The sequence below is a fragment of the Micropterus salmoides genome, unplaced genomic scaffold, assembly GCF_014851395.1.
Source record: "Micropterus salmoides isolate LMB-PRFRI ecotype aquatic unplaced genomic scaffold, ASM1485139v1 Ms_hic_scaffold_13, whole genome shotgun sequence".
NCBI classification, from domain to species: domain Eukaryota; kingdom Metazoa; phylum Chordata; class Actinopteri; order Centrarchiformes; family Centrarchidae; genus Micropterus; species Micropterus salmoides.
The window spans coordinates 32,338,244-32,353,822 of NW_024040374.1; the positions used below are offsets into that span (position 1 = coordinate 32,338,244).

At 44.8% G+C, this 15,579-nt stretch overlaps 1 protein-coding gene and 1 pseudogene across 1 annotated transcript in view; both read right to left on the reverse strand.

The window, feature by feature from the left end:
• The window catches only part of LOC119901268 (G2/M phase-specific E3 ubiquitin-protein ligase-like), a 175,634-nt gene that overhangs the window by 33,368 nt on the left and 126,687 nt on the right, over positions 1 to 15,579 (reverse strand). The gene's annotated exons all lie outside the window — the stretch shown is intronic.
• On the reverse strand, positions 4,420 to 4,538 carry LOC119901418 (annotated as a pseudogene).

Consider the following 15,579-nt stretch of genomic DNA (forward strand, 5'->3'; position numbering starts at 1 on the left):
GCTGCCTTTGACACAGTCAACCACAGGATCCTGCTATCCGCTCTCTCAGCAATGGGCATCTCGAGTAAAGCACTCCTGTGGTTCAAATCCTACCTCTCGGGGCGTTCCTACAATGTTTTGTGGCAAGAACAATTATCCTCCTCCCACTGCCTCTCCACAGGGGTGCCCCAAGGCTCAGTGCTTGGGCCCCTTCTCTTCTCAATTTACACCACATCACTGGGGCCGATCATTCGCTCGCACGGCTTCTCTTACCACTGCTACGCAGATGACACACAACTCTACCTATCCTTCCCGCCAGGCGATCCCACTGTCTCGGCGCGGATCACGCACTGTCTATCAGACATATCTGCATGGATGAAGGCTTGCCACCTTCAACTAAACCTCTCTAAGACTGAACTCTTGGTCATTCCAGCCAAGCAATCTATCCTCCATAACATCAAATTACAAATTGACTCCGCAACCATCACTCCAACCAAGGTGGTGAGAAACTTGTGTGTCATGATTAATGACCAGCTGTCCTTTTCAGACCATGTTGCTACTGTCTCTCAGTCATGCTGCTTTGCTCTATACAACATAAAGAAAATCAGGCCCTACCTCACTCAGTACGCCACCCAGCTTCTGGTACAGGCCATGGTTATCTCTCGCATCGACTATTGCAATGCCCTCCTAGCAGGTCTTCCAGCTTGTGCGGTAAAACCCCTACAAATGGTTCAGAACGCAGCATTGCGTCTGGTTTCTGATCAGCCCAAAAGGACTCATGTCACTCCATTACTCAGTGACCTCCACTGGCTCCCGTGGCCTCCAGAATCAAATTCAAGTCACTAATGCTTGCATACAGAGTGACTACTGGGTCTGCACCCATCTACCTAAACTCCATATTACAAACGTACGTTCCTTCTCGGCCGCTATGCTCCTCCAACGAACGCTGCCTGGCTCTGCCGTCCCTTCACACAAAGCAATCTCAGTCCCGGCTGTTCTCATCTGTGACACCACGATGGTGGAACGAGCTACCACACGCCATCAGAGCAGGGGCGTCCCTCTCTAACTTCAAGAAGCTCTTGAAAACTCATCTCTTCTGAGAACACTTCCTCTTATAGCACCTCTAACTCCTAACCTCTAACATGCACTTCTTGTGCTCTTCTTCTTCTATCCCCTACAATGATCTTGTATAGATTGCACTTTTTGTTTTGATTGCACTTTTTGTTAACTCTTACTCTTCCTTCCCTAGGTATCTACCCCATTGATGTGATATGTACTGTGAGCTCTTACTAGTATTTATTGCTGCTAGTATGTATTGTCAGTTGTAGATCTGTAGTTGATGCTCTGTTGATGCTTGTATGTTGTTCCTCAAATGTAAGTCGCTTTGGATAAAAGCATCTGCCAAATGAGTAAATGTAAATGTATTCCACCATATCATGAAATGTCTGCCCATCCACTATAAAAATTACAAATATTATCACTGCTGTTTGAGATTGTGTTTTTTAAATTACAAACGTATTTCACATATTGTGTGTAAATAGAATCGCTTGTTGGCTCAGTGCGGAGAAATGCTCTTCTATTTGTGAAGTTTCATTTCATCATTTCATTGGTCAATATTGATGCTAATGTTGTTTCCGTTTCTGTTTCTCCTCCAGTCAGCAGTCAGCATGGGCAGTAGTTACTTGTCATAACCATGTCGTAAGGAGGGACCTGTCAGTATCTAGTCAGTTTGATGTATCACTTTACTTGATGGCGCATAAAAGATTGTCACAGCCTCAACTGTGTCATCACTATTTTTGCCTGTTCTCTTCCCTCCCCCCTGTGTCTCCTTTCCTGTCAGTCTCTGGCTGTATTCAAAACAGCCTACTATGCTAGTAGTACATACTGATTTGGTCTAAATGTAGCATGTAGCATGCAAACAAAAGCAAAATCTGCATCGGGCCAATCTACTTCACATATTGTGTCCCATAATGCAAAGTTCTAGAATGGTCACCACAGCTGGTCTTTTATTTAAAATGTTTTATTTAATCAGGCAGTCTCAGTGGTGGACAAGGAGGAATATTAACTGCTCTGTCCCTGACAGCAAAAATATAACTATAACGTTAAACTTAAGTTATGCATGTCAGGTTGTTTTCTTATTGACAACTTGCTAAGGTTTACATGATATCAAATGTTTTCTTTGCTGGCGTTCTCTCAGCTCCCTCCTGCAATAATCAACTCACCTACTCCGACGGACACACCTGCCAGCCATCAGCTCATCTACTCTACAGTATGTACTCCCATCTTCCATCCACTCATCATCAGATCAATGTTTCTCCTACAGTTGGTCTTGAGTCTTAGGTCTTTGTCTAACCATTTCTCCTTGTGCCTTCAGGATCACTACTCTCTGGTCTGCCTGCCTACTTAGCCTTCTCAGCTCACTTGCTTGCCAGCTATGCTCAGGATGGTTTCCAGCCACGCGTGTCCATGCCATTCTCCATCACCTCAGCACATCTCCACCCACCATCTTCCTCCTGAAGTTTACAATAAACCTTTTTACCTTAAAAACCTTCCTCACTGATTGTAAGAGATTAATTAATGAGTTTTTGCTAGTTGTGTGCTGTATGACTCGTTAAGAAGTGGTCAGTGTGTTGATTACCTGATGAGTGATCAACATAATATCTCCCAGTCTGGTCTCTAGTAATTCATCATGATCTACTATAAAGTCCTTTGTCATTTGGAGTTTTTCAGGAACTATTTATTAATGACTGATCAATTATCAGGTTGATTTATTGCTCACTCATTTCTTAGTAACTACTCACAATTGTGTGAACCATATTGTAAAGTGTTACCGCATTGCCTTAACACATCCATGGATCAGTGTGTTACATTTTGGAAATGTGTGCTATCCCAGAATTATTCAGAGGACACAGAAAGCCGTAGTACACTTGGCATCAGGACTTTAGATAATGCTCACTTTCCCCTAAAAAAGGAACATTTTGTTACAGTTTGGTAACTGCGGTAGGTAGCACCTCTTCCATTCTTCCACTGCAAGTAAAGCGTTACCTCTGCATATTGTGGCAGTGGTCCATCCAACTGATCTGCACAAAAAAAAGTATACCTTGCAGAATGTGTTTTTAATTTTACTCTATATTGTGTAGCTCAACCAGCTCAAGAGGCTATACTGCTAAGACTTGCAGATTGTCTGTGCCCTCTCTCCTCAGTATCCACACACATACTGTACACCCACATACTAATTAGAACCACCACACGCCTAACCCTAACCCTCATACTAATAATCTATCATTAATTAATCCTAGTGGGAGCAAAGAACAGTGTGCAGATTTGACATTCTGCCATGATGTCTTCTGTTTGATCCACCGACAGTTTCTTGGATGTGCATTCCTCCAGTCTTTAATTTGTGGGCAGACTAGCTTTTGAACTCTTTCTGTCCCCACAATGTAGCCTACATACAATACAAGGTCTTACACACACACACACACACACACACACACACACACACACACACACTTCTACCCAGCTTCACTCTTTTTGTGTTTTGTGTTTGGCTAAGCACAGATTTTGATGTGTTGCTTCAGGCCACCCAGTGGTTTGTCAGGTTATTAATAATGTATCATAGATCCATTTAAGAGAAAGTGACGGCTTGCTCTCTGCTCAGATAATAATGCTTATAGATGCATATTTCTGGAGCTACAGAGCACTCCTGTTCGGACCTCAGCATAGACATGGATGCGGTATGAAATATCAGTGTGTTTACCAGCCTTTTAGTGGAACTTAATAAGAGTTAAATTGTGACAGAGTCATTACATAAAAACAGGCAAATGTTGAGGCAAATGAAAGCAAGTAAACAGGTTACTACAGGCTCTAGTGCTTTGTACAACCTTTAAGCTGATATTTTGTAATGTAACTCCATCAAAGAGATTTTTATCAAGTTTGAAGAATAATGGGTTGAAAATATCAGGATGAAGCCAAAATTAAGGACATACATGAAATTTTGGAACTACTTTCAGGAACAAAGGGCTATTAAAGCAGACCTTATCCACTCCCTTCCCCTCTGACTTAGTTTTCACATGACCAGCGAGAGACTTGCACAGAACATGCTTACCTTAAACCATGGACCAGGATCTTCTTCTCAGTCCTTCAGATAGCTATCAGTTTGTAGAAATTCAGCCAACTCCTAAATGTAATTGCTCTGTATAGCGCCTTTCTAGACTTTTCAACCACTCAAAGCACTTTTACACTACATCTGTATTTATCATTCACACACTGAGCCTAAGTGCTCAAACAGAAACTAACATTCACACACTGGTGGAACAGCCACCAGGGGCAATTCAGGGTTCAGTATCTTGCCCAAGGAGACTTCGACACACAGCCTGGAGGAGCCGCTGACCTTCCAATTAACAGGAAACCCGCTCTACCACCGGAACCACAGTCTCTCCAATCTTACAGAACCTGGAATTTCCAGGCAGTCTCCCATCCAAGTACTATCCAGGCTCTACTTTGCTTAGCTTCCAAAATCTGACGAGATTGGGCACGCCCAGAGCGGTATGGCTGAATGCACAGAGCCCTCTCCATCTCCTAAAATCCAACTTTGTTAGCACCCTCGGTAGTGCTCAACAATCCATATCCCATGGGTCGCTCGGCTTTCATCCTCTGACAACTCGAATGTAGCCGGGCCTTCGCCTTCCAGCTGCTCCACAGCGAAAGATCCCATCTTCGGTGTTCGAGGGATGTCACCCCTATCCAGATGCTCCTCTCCAATCTGATCAAGATCCAGACACTCAAATGACAGACAAAGCCAACTTAGAACTTTCTAATCACAGCCATTTCAGGAGTTACCTAGTGAAAATCCTATAGTGACGGTGTCTGCCCCCCGACCATCGAAATTATTTAAATCAAAGGTAAACAGAAGAGGAGCTGTGCATAAAAACCTCATGAAAATTAAAACCACAAGTGCAATAGGGAAAAAGAATAGAATGAAGAATTAAATGTGGACTTAATCATCAGATCTCTCTCCTCTAAAGGTGTACTAGTAAATGAATTAATATCAGATTATGATATTTATTTATTTTGTCTTACTGAAACCTGGCTGCGTGATGGAGAATATGTTAGCCATGAATCCACCCCTCCTAGTCATATTAATACTTATATTCCTCAAGGCACAGGCCGAGGAGGTGGAGTTGCAGCTATCTTCGACTATAACCTACTAATCAGCTCTAAACCTAAACTAAACTATAACTCATTTGAAAGCCTTCAGTCTTTCACACCCAAGCTGGAAATCACTGCAACCAATTCTTTTTGTTATAGTGTACCGAGTACCTGGCCCGTACTCTGAATTCTTATCTCAATTTGCAGAGTTTTTGTCAACTTTAGTCCTTAAAACGGACAAAGTTATTATTGTAGGGGATTTTAATATTCATGTGGACTTTGGGAATGATAGCCTTAGTACTGCGTTTATCTCTCTGTTAGATTCAGTTGGCTTCTCTCAAAGTGTTCATAAACCAACTCACTGTTTTAACCACACACTCGATCTTGTCCTGATATATGGTATTGAAATTGAACATTTAATAGTGTTCCCACAGAATCCCTTTTTATCTGACCACTGTTTGATAACTTTTGAGTTTGTATTGCTGAGCTATGTGAGAAATACATTATAAGTAGCTCAATTTTAGAATTTCACTGTTACTAACTTGTGAAAAATTAGCATTGTTTTCTACTCAAAGGCTGATTTACATCTGCTGGCATGTAGGTGAGAGTTTTAACATAGACCAATCAAGAGACAGCAAAACATCTGATGCCACATACATTTGCATTTCCTTTCTTAGCTCAGGAAGAGTTTTTTGAGTGTATGCTAATACTCTGCCATTTGTTTTCCTTCATCTACAATTTGTTGGCTGTTGTTTGCTTTGTACTTGTTCTGTACTTAAGGAGAGGAAATTCTGAGTTCGGAAGAGGAACCGTGCGTTCTCTCCGTGGCCACGTTACATAAAGAAATGATTCAACACATCTATTTGACTCCGTATTCTTTGGGAAGGAATTATTTTCCCTGACAGCTACACGCCATTAGGCAAAAATTCCTTTGTCTGATAGTGCTGTGGCAAAATTTAAGGATGCGATTTCTTCAGCTCTAAATTCATTATCAAGTCTCAAAGTAACAGAGGATGCTAATTTCAGTCCCTCCCAAATCGATCATCTTGTTGATAGTGCTGCAGGCTAGCTGTGAATGACACTTGACTCTGTTGCCCCTCTAAAAAAGAAAATAATAAAACAAAGACAGTTAGCTCCATGGTATAATACTGAAACTCGCAAATTAAAGCAAATATCGCAGAAACTTGAGAGAAATTGGCGTTCTTTGGAGTCTTAAAACTTATGGGAAGGCCCTCCATAATGCCAGAGCAGTGTACTACTCGTCATTAATAGAGGAAAATAGGAACAACCCCAGGTTTCTTTTCAGCACTGTAGCCAAGCTGACAGAGAGCCACAGCTCTATTGAGCCAAGTATTCACAATAGCTCTCTTCATGAGCTTCTTTAATGATAAAATTCTAACTATTAGAAACATAATTCACCAAGACCTGCCCTCAACTGGCACCGACTTATCTCTAAACTTAGGAACCTTAGAAACTGCTGTAAAACCAGATATATGTTTTGACTGCTTTGCTTCCCTCAATCTTCAATCTTCCAATCTTCTACCAACTAACTTCAATAATTTCTTCACCTAAACCATCAACCTGCCTCTTAGACCCCATCCCAACTAGGCTGCTTAAAGAAGTTTTACCCTTAGTCAGACCTTCTTTACTAGATATGATCAATCTGTCTTTATCAACAGGTTATGTACCACAGTACTTTAAAGTAGCTGTAATTAAACCTCTTCTGAAAAAGCCTAACCTTGAACCAGGGGTTTTAGCAAACTATAGACCTATATCTAACCTAAGATCCTTGAGAAAGCAGTTGCCAAACAGCTGTGACTTTCTACATAGCAATAGTTTAGAGCTCATCATAGCACAGAGATTGCACTGGTGAAAATTACTAAAGACCTCCTTATTGCATCAGACAAAGGACTTGTCTCTGTACTGGTTTTATTAGATGTTAGTACTGCATTTGATACCATTGACCATCAGATCCTATTACAGAGACTGGAACGATTCATTGGCATTAAAGGAACCGCTCTAAGCTGGTTTAAGTCCTATTTATCATATCGATTTCAGTTTGTACATGTTAACGATGAGTCCTCCATGCATGCCAAAGTTAGTCATGGTGTTCCATGACTTCCACAAGGATCTGTGCTCAGACCAATCCTTTTCACTTTATATATGCTTCCTTTAGACAATATTATCAGGAAACACTCCATGAGCTTTCATTGTTATGCAGATGATTTTCAATTATATCTATCAATCAAGCCAGATGAAACTCATCAGTTAGCTAAACTTCAAATGTGCCTTCAGGATGTTAAAACCTGGATGACCTGTAATTGTTACATTCAGATAAAACTGAAGTTATTGTTCTGGGACAGTTTGGGTTCAGGAGGCAGACACCATCTCCACATTTAAAAGTAGACTTAAGACTTTCCTCTTTGTTAAAGCTTATAGTTAGGTCTGGCTCAGGTGAGTCCTGAACCATCCCTTAGTTATGCTGCTATAGGTCTAGACTGCCGGGGATTTCCCATGATGCACTGAGCTCCTCTCTCCTCTTCTTTGTCTCCCTCTGTATGTAACCTCATCCCATTAATGCATGTCACTAACTTAATGCATGTTACTCGACTTCTTCCCTTTCCCATAGTCTTGTGCTTTCTCGTCCCTCTCCTATCACTTTCTGCAGGTGTTTCTGGCTCTGGAGCTGTGGAGTCTGGATCTGTGGTTGCGAGTCACCTGCTGCCCCCTGTGTTCCTTCTCGACACCCTCTGCTACCATTATTGTTACTAGTCCTATCGTTAATATTGTTATTATAATAATTAACATTACAATTATTATCATTAATACTATTATAAATTTCTGTACCATTTTTCATTCAGTCTATAGCTACATTACCTTTACTGTCTGTACTTCTGTGCATATATTGTGTAGGCTGCCTCCCTCCCCGCTCTCTCTCTCTCTCTTTTTCTTACCCCGATCCGGTCGAGGCAGATGGCCGCCCACCCTGAGCCACGGTTCTGCTCGAGGTTTCTGCCTCTTAAAAGGAAGTTTTTCCTTGCCTCTGTCGCCTAGTTCTTGCTCTTGGTGGGAACTGCTGGGTTTCTGTAAATATCATCACAGACTACAAAAGGCGGGGTACACCCTGGACAGGTCGCCATCGCAGGGCCACTGTTATGAGGCTGGACAGAACATACCCAAACGCAACGCTCAGAGGGAAGGAGGTTTATTGAGGGTTTACAGAGGGGGCTAGGGAAGAGGAGATGGAGGTGAGGTGGACGCCGGGGGACGTGGACATGGAGGACCGAGGAGCAGGCGAGGCACAGGCGGTGAGGCGAGGAGCGGGGGGAGCCGGGAGAGCGCCGTGGAGGAAGCCCGATAGGAGAGGACCGGAGGATGAGCCCAGCCGACTGAACGGAGGACGAGGGTGAGTGAACCTGGGAGGGAAAGCAGAGAGACAGAGTTAACACGGGGAATAAAACAGAGATCACTTAAACCAGAGCTTGAGAGGTTGGCACCAGGTTGGGGGCAAGGACGATCAAGCGAAGATGGTATGGAGAACGTCTCGGGTTACGTATGTAACCCTTGTTCCCCGAGAAGGGGAACGAGACACTGCATCGGTGACGACACTATGGGAACGCCCCTGGGCGTGGCAGGGCTGAACTATGAATGAAACTACTCCAATCCTATTGGTGTTACTAGAACGGTAGTGTGTGACGGCGTAACCGGAGGGGGTACATAAGCACGCCGGCACATAGGACACATTAGCCCTTTCTATGAAGCAAGGCACTACAGGCGGGGTGAGGTGTGGTGGACCGACGCAGTGTCTCGTTCCCCTTCGAGGGGAACAAGGGTTACATACGTAACCCGAGACGTTCCCCTTCGAGGGAACTCGAACTGCGTCGGTGACGACACTATGGGACTATGGAACCTGACGGCACGACTAGGAGGAGAGCGCACGGGTGCCGGGTGCAGAAGGCAGGTCCAGACTGTAAAACCGGATAAAAGTGTAAGGGGTGGCCCAGCCAGCCGCATCACACAAATCCTGAAGTGACGCCCCTGCGAGGAGGGCCCTAGAAGCCGCCATGCCTCAAGTAGAGTGCGCCCTTACGGCCATAGGTGAAGGCAAACTGCGCACCTGATAGGCCAGGGAAATAGTCTGAACGATCCAGTTGCTGATGGTGTGTTTAGAAGCGGGGAGCCCAGCCTTGGGGGACCCGAAACACACCAGCAACTGGTCTGCTTTCCTCCACCGGGAAGAGTGTAAATACTCAATGCTCTGACAGGGCAGAGCATATGAAGTCTCCCGTCCTCCGCTGTCACATGAGGTGGGGGATGAAACGCCTGCAGCACCGTGGACCCTGCCAGTCTGGCCGGAACCTTAGGGACATAACCTGGACCCTAACCTGACCCTCCCCGGGGCAAATTCCAGGCATCAGGGAGACATCGAAAGTGCCTGGAGATCTCCCACCCTCCTCAGAGAGGTGATAGCGAGGAGAAAGGTCATCTTAAGGGTCAGGTGCTTGGCCTCAGCCAACTCCAGGGGTTCGAAGGGGGCCTCAGCCAGCGCTTCGAGAACCACTGCCAGGTCCCAGGTGGGAACCCTGGAACGAGTCACGGGTCTCATCCTCCGGAAACGCACGACCAGCGGAAGCCTCCCCAAGGGCCCATCACTCAGAGGGGCATGTAATGCTGCAATGGCAGCCACATTTACTTTGAGCGTGGACGGGGAGAGGCCAGCGGAGAAACGGTGCTGGAGGAACTCCAGTATCACAATTACCGAGCAGGTAACTGGGTCCACCGCCCGTTCTCTGCACCAGGTGGTGAAGAGACACAACTGGGTCCACCGCCCGTTCTCTGCACCAGGTGGTGAACACATTCCACTTTATGATGCTCGATAGGTTGAGCCACAGATGGCGCTCCGTAGCCACCAAAGCCACCATGGATCGGCCGATGGAACGGGCCATTTCCTTGGTCACACGGAGAGCCAAGTCCGTCGCTCTACGGAGCTCCGTCAGGTCCTCCTCAGAGGGACTTCCCCCTACGTCACAGTACCAAAGGAGATCGGCCTGGTATGCCTACAAGACAGCCATCGTATGTAGGCTGGCACCAGCTCGACCCGCTGCCATGTAGGCCTTGCCCACCAAATTGGACGTCATCCGACACGGCTTGGTGGGGAGCGCCGGCGTCCGGGGGGATGAGGCGAGGTTAGGAGAGAGGTGGCATTGCTCCATAGCCGTGCTGTCTGATTCCAACAACTCGTTGTGTAGATCCGGAAACAATGGTAGGGGCCGACGCGGGGGTGGCGCTCGGTGTTGCAGAAACCGCACATCTAGCCTACCGATGCACCACCGCCTGTGGCCAATCAATGTGTAGCTTGGCCACGGCCCGTGTCACCACTTCCAACAACTCCTCGTATTCTGGCGAGGGCTGATGACATTCCGTTTCCTCCATGCTAAGCACATCTAGCTCCTCAGAGCCAGATCGTGTCAGCCTTTCCGGACTCGCCCCTCGAGTGGGAGAAACCGAGAAACGGGCTCCCGATCCGGGACGAGGGGAGGAGGATTCCGCAGACGAGGACCGGAAAAAGGCCTCAGCCGTTCCAGCACCCTCGGCAATCTCGCGTTGTGATCCCAGGATCGGAGCCGCCGTGACGCCTCAGCGACCGCGGAGCCTGTGCCACAAGGGGAGCGCATCCGACCATCCTCTAGGAAGAGAGCCACTCGACACTTCAGCACCCTCAGAGGCAGGGCCTCGCAATGGTCGCAGGCAGCCCCCTCGAGAGCCGCCTGAGCATGCGACATCCTCAGGCATGAGACGCACATCCCATGGGTATCACCCTCCGTGATGAAACGCTCACATGGGAAGACACACTGTCAAAATCGCTTTGACATGATCTGCTGCTTCGTCTCGATGTCAGGTAGGATAATGGAGCTTCCAAACATAGCCAGAGTGCCTGCTGAATAGAAAGAAGCTAATGTGTTCTATGTGCCGGCGTGCTTATATACCCCCTCCGGTTACGCCGTCACACACTACCGTTCTAGTAACACCAATAGGATTGGAGTAGTTTCATTCATAGTTAAGCCCTGCCACTCCCAGGGGCGTTCCCATAGTGTCGTCACCGACGCAGTCCGAGTTCCCTCGAAGGGGAACCGGGGTAGAAATACTTGCTGTGATGAGGTTGATTACTGGCAGGTGTGGCAGACTGGGGAGGTTACTGACGAGGGACAGGTGCGGGTTGTTGGCTGGGCTCAGGAGCGGAGGGGGAGAGAGAGGAGGAGAACACAGGGAGGCAGGCAGAGCAAAACAATGGGAGAAATAAAGCAAAAAAAGGAAACCAGGACACTCACCGTCAGCCGGGCTGTCCCCACAACAGCCACATATAGACAAACCATTCATGCTCACACCTAAAGACAATTTAGGGTCACCAATCAACCATGTCTTTGGACGGTGGGAGAGAGAACCTACGCAGACACAGGGAGAACATGCAAATTCCACACAGAAAGTCCAGGGCAACAGGGGTTTGAACTCGCGACCACCGCCCCAACTACCTAGTACCCCTAATTATTTTATGCACTGTAATTTAGTGTTGTTAACTTTTGTGATTTATTGCTACACCGTTATTTAATTCTGTCTTGTTGTCCTTGTAATCCTGTCTTATTATTATTATTTTTATTTTATTTTTTATTTTCATCATTATTTTAAAGACACCAAGACCTGAATCTACTTTGATAATTCCAAATTGATTTCAACAATTCCCTTTTTAATGTTTATTTTGCTAATTTATCTGCTCTCTCCTTTCCAAGGATACTGAATGTTCTGGGAACCCATGGACTTGATATTTTCCCATGTCTAACTATACTTAAGTTAGTAAACAAGATTTTATAAGCAGAACCCTGATGATTTTTGGCAAACCTGTCTTAATGCTAACCCTAACCCTGCATCCTTTCCTCGCCTCTACCTTTCCATCCCATTTTCTCTGGCCACCTCAGCTCCCCTCGCTTCAATAGCAGTTATACAGACCACACCCAGGACTGCGAATCAGGGCAAATAACCATTGTTTCCTCCCATTTCTTACGCAGCAAGTGGTTCTCAGCCAAATAGCCGTTGAATTCTCATCCTCACTCCTTCCTCCACTATCTGTGAAATGTACCTGGGAATTATAGCAGCCATTTTGGAGGACACAAATGGTCCAGAAGATCATCGCCATTTAATCAGACAGACGCTCTTGCAGACACCATGGTTGCATTGTCTAGTCATAATGCAGTTCATTTCGAGGCTTACCCTGGTTTCAGCACAGCTCCATCATCCAAGCCTCCCACATCCCGGGCCACAAAACTCATAGCTGACTGGCTTTTTCATTTCTCCTTCCAGCTTAGTCCCAGCTTCTGACCCTTTTTTGAGTCAGAACTCAGAACGCACAGGCTGTTCCCCCGATTCTCTTCCATCCATCCGTCCACGACCCTGAATCCTACCCCAACCCTTTGATCCCTCACCCTTCAACTCCATCCCCACATCCCTCACCCTTCATCCCCATTACTCATCTTTCTCATCCCCATATCCCTCCACCTTCAACATCCCCTCATGAAAGCATCCGTACATCATCTCAGTTCTCCACCATCCATAATATACAATAAAAATTCCAAATCTATATTTTTATTAACATGGTCTTTGTTAGTGAAATGAATATTCAGTGTGGCCCTGAATCGTATGTTACATCTTACTTGTCAAGAAGCAAAATGTTGTTTGATGCACAGTTGAGAGCTGGTATTCCTCCTCTAGCTACTGAGGTTAACAGATGCAACAAGCCCAAGAGTGTTCAGCCACACTAGCAACTCAGTGAGGCTGTAAATAGACAGAGCGGTGCTTTGAGCTAACATCCTCATGATGACAATGTTAACATGCTGATGTTAAAAGGGTCCCTTAAGACTTTTCATGGGCTACATATGCTTTGTAGGAAAAAATAATGAGACCTACATTATGGCAACATAATGACAGAAATGTCAGATTGAGGATATCTGCATATTTACTTTGATTAATTAAAACATCTGCTCCGGTAAACTAAAGCACAATTTATGTTTTTGTGGTCGTGTTTAGGCAACTCAAAGCACTTGCTTAAGGTTAGGGACAGATTGGGATTTGGTTACAACCTGGCGGTTTGACCATTTACTAAGTGGAGGACAAATCTGTCTCCAAAAGCTCTACCTTTTGAGAATATGTTTGTAGGACTAAATCTATCACTGGTTTGTGTCCCCTGATTATTGTAAAAGTGTAAAACATGTTGGAGTTTGACTGCTAATAACTGCCAGTGTAGTTTATACAGTACTTCAGTTTTAACCAACCTCCACCTACACTCCTCCTCCGATACACACAAACACACACACTTCAGTGTACTAACTCCCTCTGATTTGTCTCACGTCACTCCAGTAAAGTAATTATATTCAGATAAACGTGCTCTCACATGCACACACACATATACACACATCCATACACATTCAGTATATACTGGTAAAATAGCTTGATCCAAATGAACTCACAAGCAAACATGTGCTCACATATCCTATCTTTGCCTCCGAGGTTGGTGCAGATCCTCGTCTGTTCCAGCTATTACACCTTGGTGTTAATTTCTTCAGGTTTTTGACAAGCCTCCAAGCAAAAGCTTGTTCTTTGTGTAAGTGCTTTTTCTGAACTTCTCCCTATCTCTGCAGATTAGTCAGGGAGCAAATTACCTGCCTGCACAAAAAAGCACAGTCCTACACATTTTGCTGTGCTTGGTGTACAGATCTCCTTTTGAAGACAGGCTATGTTATTTCCCCTAGCCCTGCAGCGGTCCTTGCATGCAAATCATCATAAAATTTAATTTTACAAAACTGCACATGTATTCCGGTGCTCTTATCAGCATCTGCACAAACTGCATACAAATCAGGCAAGGATCACACACCACAGCAAAGGTCTCGACGTAAAAGACTGGCTAATTACTAATTGGGTCGCGAGGTCTGAAGCAAGCTCGACTAACAAGAATTAAAATTAAAATGCGGGGGCGCCTCTTGCCTGTGAAGTGTCTCCGGCTTCCTGGTGACATGCCCCAGAGCAGAAACACACTGACAAATGCCACTGCCACAGTAAGTCTCTGAGAGGCTGCTTCTTGTTTAGCCCAGTCTACACAGCTGCTTCACAACATCACACAATGGCTAAAACATGTCAAATGATTTTTGCTTTTCAGCGACACTGACATTCCGTCATTACACTGAATGTGATGTATTTACTGTGCATGGATAGATGCAGCAAAGGAGGCCCAGGCTTTGGCTTCCACCTTCAGCTGCATTTACACAAGAATGCAAAACACATTCTGATAGCATTTTATTCCCAACAGTCAGATTCCTATTCCTATATGACGTCTTCCCATTTACATCTATGAGATAAAAGTTTATTTTGGATCTGTGTAATTGTTGTTACACATGGACAAATTATGAGACAATGGACACCTGGGTACAGATATGTAAAACAACCCCCCCTGCCCCACACACACACACACACACACACACACACACACACACAACATCCTCCACTCGAGGACATCTTGGAACTTTTACATAGTATTTTGTGGTTTAAAAATGTGTTGGGGGGAAGCAGTTTGTAAAAAGTTTAGTTTAGACATTATTAGCAGTTGTCACATCTCTTATTAGGGCTCTCAACGGGAATTTTTTTTTTCTCAACAGGAAATCAGATTGATTTCCTGGTAAATTAAAACTTTTTAAGTAAGCCTTTAGGATGCTTAAAAATTCCCGAAGCTTTGCACCCATAATTGAATTGGTAAATATTATGTATTTTGTTGTCTGATGTGGTTCTGGGGCATGGGTGTGAAAAATGGCTCAATAGTGACCCCCTTAAAAAACAAAGTAGCCCTGCCATGCGTTTCAGCTAGATGTATGCAATTTGAGATGCAGATGTATCCTCTCTAAACTTAAAAAAAGCTGTAGTTCAAATTTGGGCAGTGCAATCTAAAAACCTTAATGAAAGGGTGAAAGCGGCAGGAGAAAAAGAGTAAATAAGTTGAGTTTGTATTTCTTAAAACTTGAACAGCTACAGAATGACTACTACTACTATTACTGATAATAATAATAACAATAATACATTTTATTTATAGAGCACATGTGAAATCGAAGTACAATGCGCTTTACAGAGGGAAAAATGAAATAAAATTCCAAATGAATGACAAAATACACATAACAGAGTTCATATTATGCTTTTTGGCTTTTTCCCTTTCCTTTGAGCATGTAACAGGTTTGCAAAGTGAAAAAGCCCAAAGTCCAGCCCAAAGGGAGTTCCCATCTCCCACAGAAAACCCTGCTCTGAACTGCCTGAAAACAGCTCGTTTGTAGTTCAGCCTTTATGCTGCGTACTCGCAAACACGGAAAGTATAACACTTGCTTTAGCTACCCTCCAGTCAATGCACATAAAGCTGTTACTGTG